Genomic DNA, 4,881 nt, shown 5'->3' with positions numbered 1-4,881 from the left:
GAGCCACTATGCAGTTGCTGGGAATTGAATTCAGAACCTCTGAAAGAGCAGTCAGTGGTCTTAACCTCTTATCCAGTTTCTTTCTTTTCAGTATAGCTACCACAATCATACTTGTATTAGTTCTTGCATAATAAACCTTTTCCCATTTTTTTTTTTTACTTTTTTATCTGTCTATATTGTATTTTGGAGTGTGCCTTTTTTGAAGTATTATCAATTTTTATTTTAAGCAGAAATTATGTGAATTGGGGTGTATCTCAAGCCAAGAGATTGCACATGATGGACATGATTTAGTTCACATTGCCTACCATCATCTTTCTTGATCCTAAATGTTAGGAATGCTACTTCTTTAAAATACTTGTACAAATATAACATTTCAGACTAACTACATAAAGAAAAAGAATTACCATCAGGGATTTATTGATGCCCTTAGTGTTTTAACAAGTGTGATGAATACTTCACATATTAAGTATTAAATCTTTTCAGGACCTTGCCTATTCTAAGCAAGCACTCTAACACTGACCTACACCCTAGCTTCACATAAAACCTTTTCTATGAAGTAAAATTCTGACAGTTTCTTCCTTTTCTCATATAAATCATTTGGAAACAGTCATGACACACATTGTCTGATATGTTGGAGAAAACCCATGGAATAGTATCTTAATGCCCTGAATGATTCATCTAACCACCTTACAATGTATTCATAGTAGCTAGGTTTTGTAATAATCTTCCTACCAAATACAATACTTGTTTCGCATACCTTTAGCACAAGGTCATTATGTATTCATTTTTTCAGTTATACTATTTATTATAACATTTTTTTCTGTACAAATATAGCATATATAAATAGCTCTCCTTCTAGAATCTAAAACCAATTAAATCAGAAAGTTCCCACCAAGATACCACAATGTTTCATGCTTCTAAGGCAAATATATCCAATTTCTTCCTATATAGTTCATAGTTCATAGTAATATAACAGTATGTTTCTTTTCCAAATCAAAGTATGGAACTGCCTTTGAGGATCCACTCACCCTCCAAAGTGAACTGTCTTGCAAGGTTTTCTGGTAAGAATCTCAAGTGGGGAAAATTAACATTCTTTTTTTTTTTTTTTTTTTTCATTTCTGTGATGGCTAAGGATACCAGACTTTTCTTTTCTCTTTTTAATTTATCTTCTTCTCTCATATATTACGCCCCAACTTCAGTTTCCCCTCCCTGCCCTTCCCCCAATCTCTTACCCCATTGCTCCTCTCTGCAAGATCCACACCATCTCCAACTTCCCTTCGAAAAGAGCAGACCTCCTAGGGACACCAACCTAAACTTGGCATAATATGGTACAATAAGACTAGACACATACCATCACATCTAGGCTGGAGGAGGCAGTTCAGTAGGAGGAAAAGAGTCCCATAAGTAGGTAAAGGGTCAGCAACTTACCATCCTGTTCCCACTGTTAGGAATCCCACAAGAACACCAAAATATTCAACCACAGCATTACTAGGAGTCTTTGTTAGGGTTACTCTCATAGATTCTATGGAGTTTTCTTTGGACTAAGTTTTCACCTTTCCCCAAAAATGCCCTTCCCCCAACTGGAAAGTTGTTTTTCTCAGTATTTTCTCCCTCCTCTCCCAGTTAATCTCTCCTGTTCCCAACCCCACCCACCTCCTAGGCCAGCTGTGAAATCTATTCTTTTTTTCTCTTTCCAGGGAGATCCTTTGTCCCTTCTTAAGCCTTCCTTGTTACTTATCTCTCTAAGTTTGTGGACTTTAGCATGATTATTTTTTACTTTATAGCTAATATCCACTTATAAGTGAGTACACATCATGTTTGTCTTCCTGGGTCTTGATTATCTCACACAGAATGTTTTTGTTTTTTGTTTTTTTTTTTCATGTTCCATACATTTGCCTGCAAATTTCGTGATGTTATTGCTTTTAACAGATGAATAATACTCCAATGTGAAAATGTACCACATTTTCTTTATCCATTCTTCAGTTGAAAAACATCTTGATTATTTCCAGGTTCTGGCTATTACAAATAAAACTGCTATGAACATAGTTGAGCAAGTGTCTTTGTGATAGGATGTAGCATCCTTTGAGTAAATACCCAGAAGTGTTATAGATAGGTCTTGAGGTAGACCTTTTCCCAATTTTCTGAGAAACCACCATATTGATTTCTAAAGTGGTTATACAAGTTTGCACTCCCACCAGCAATGGAGTGTTCCCCTTGCTCCATATCTCCTCCAGCATAAACTTTCACTTGTGGTTCTTTTTTTTTTTTGTCTGACCCATTCTGACAGGAAGATGGAATCTCAGAGTCATTTTGATTTGTATTTGCCTGATGGCTAATGATATTGACCATTTTTTAAAAATGTTTCTCAGCCATTTGTGTTTCCACTGTTGAGAATTCTTTGTTTAGGCCTGTATCTCTATCTCAGGAGGAAGTAGGAAAAAGTTTATTTGGCTTATGCTTTCACATCACTGTTTATCATGAAGGAAGTCAAGACAGGAATTCACACAGGGCAGAAACCTGAAGGCAGGCACTGATGTAAAGGCCATGGAGGAGTATTGTTTACTGGCTTGTTTCACATGAGTTCATCAACCTGCTTTCTTATAGAACCCAGGACCACCAGTCCAGGGAAGGCAACACTCACAATGGTCTAAATAAGATAATGGCTTACAGGTTTGCATACATAACCACACCTAATAGGGGTGGCTATTATATGTTTGTACCCCATTTTTAATTGGATTATTGAGTTCCTTGATATCTAGTTTCTTGAGTTTTTATATAGTGTGATTGGACAGGCCCATAGGGTCTAGGAAACTGGATCAAACCAGTTTCCAAGGCATGCATATAATGTACTTCCTTCTGAGACAACCTGAAATCTGCCTGAGGGCCTAGCGACAGGTGCTGTCAGAGTTCCTGATCATGTCCAGTCAATGAGGGATGACCACACAATGCCACTAGATTGGAACACAGCTTGGGTGCTGGGAAGAGGATATATAAGGCCTTCTCTGTTATTAAATAAATGAGTTTGTTGTTTACCTTCAACTGACTCTTGGTGTCTGTGTCAGATTTGGGGTTGGCGAAGATCTTTTTTCATTCTGTGGGCTGCCTTTTGGTCCTATTGACAGTGCCATTATCCTTACAGAGGATTTTCAGTTTCCTGAGGTCCCATTTATTAGTTATTGATCTTAATGCCTGTGCTATTGGTATTCTGATTAGGAAGTTCTCTCCTGTGCCAGTGCATTCAAGTCTATTTCCCACTTTCTGTTCTTTCAGGTTCAGAAAATGGATCTAATTTTATGTTGAGATCTTGATCCACTTGGACTTGCATTTTGTATAGGGTGATAGATATGGATTTATTTATATTCTTCTTCATGTAGACTTCCAGTTAAACCAGCACCATTTGTTGAAGAAGCTTTCTTTTCCCCATTTTATTTTTCTGCCTTCTTTTTGAAAAACCAAGTGTCCATTGTTATGGAAAAACACTTTTGTACACTGTGAAGGTATGTCTTTGCCAAGATGCCTTTTGATTGGTTTAATAAAGAACTGTTTGGCCAATAGCTATGCAGGAACAGGGTAGACAGGACTTCTGGGAAGAGAGAAAAGAAGAGGAGATGAATCTGGTGTGGGATGATGTCAGAGGATATGAAGAGGAAACAAGACATGAAGGAATATAAGGAAAAGCAATGAGTGAAATGGCAGCATGTAGATTAATACAAATGGGTTAATTTAAGTTAAAAGAGCCTAAGCTAAGCCTAAGAAACAAGCCTAAGCTAAGGCTGATCTTTTATAATTAAGTTTTTTTGTGAGCTGATGGTCCAAAGAAAAATCTGTTGCACATTGTACCCAATGTGGAGCTCGAACCCATATCCCTTAGATTAAGGGTCTCATGCTCTACTTAAAAATCAATTACAGTCCATAGGTGTGTGGATTTTTCTGTGACTTCATTCCGATTCAATGAGTCAGCGTGTCTGTTTTTATGCCAATACCAAGTGTTTTTTTTTTTTATATTATTGTTACAGCTTGAAATCAGGGATGGTGATACTTCCAAATGTTCTCAAATGTTCTTTAATTGTATAGGATTGTTTTAGCTTTCTTGGGCTTTTTGTTTTTCCATACGAAGTTGAGTATTGTTATTTCAAGGTTTATAAAGAATTGGGCTGGAATTTGATGGAGATTGCATTGAATTTGTAAGTTGCTTTTAGTAGGATGCCCATTTTTACTATGCTAATCCTATTGATCCATGAGTATGGGAGATCTTTCCACCTTCTGACATTTTCTTCAATTTCCTTCAAAGACTTGAAGCTTTTATCATATAGGCCTTTCACTTTCTTGGTGAGAATTATCCCAAGATACTTTATATTATTAGTGGCTATTGTGAAGGGTGTTGTTTCCCTGATTTGTTTCTCAATCTGTTTGTCCTCTGTATATAGCAGGGCTACTTTTGTTTTGTAGTTAATCTTATATCTAGCCACTTCACTGAAGGTATTTATCAACTGAAGGAGTTACCTGGTAGATGTTTTTTGGGTTGCTTATGTATACTATCATTTCATCTGAAAATAACAATATTTTGACTTCTTCCTTTCCAATTTGTATTCCCATTATCTCTTTAGTCGTCTTATTGCTCTAACTAGAACTTCAAGTACTATATTGAATAGAGAGTGGACAGCCTTGCCTTATTCTTGATTTTAGCTTAATTACTTTAATTGATGTTGGCTATAGGCTTGCTATAAATTGCTTTATTATGTTTAGGTATGTCCCTTGTATCCTGATCTCTCTAAGACTTGAAGGAGCTTTTTATTTTGTCAAGGGCCTTTTTAGCATCTAATGAGATGATCATGTGTTTTTTCTTCCAGTTTTTCATATGGTGATTATATTGACAGATTT

The sequence above is a fragment of the Peromyscus leucopus genome, chromosome X (assembly GCF_004664715.2).
Source record: "Peromyscus leucopus breed LL Stock chromosome X, UCI_PerLeu_2.1, whole genome shotgun sequence".
Taxonomy (NCBI): Eukaryota; Metazoa; Chordata; class Mammalia; order Rodentia; family Cricetidae; genus Peromyscus; species Peromyscus leucopus.
The sequence above is the reverse complement of the archived record's forward strand: the minus strand, read 5'-3'. Positions refer to the sequence as shown.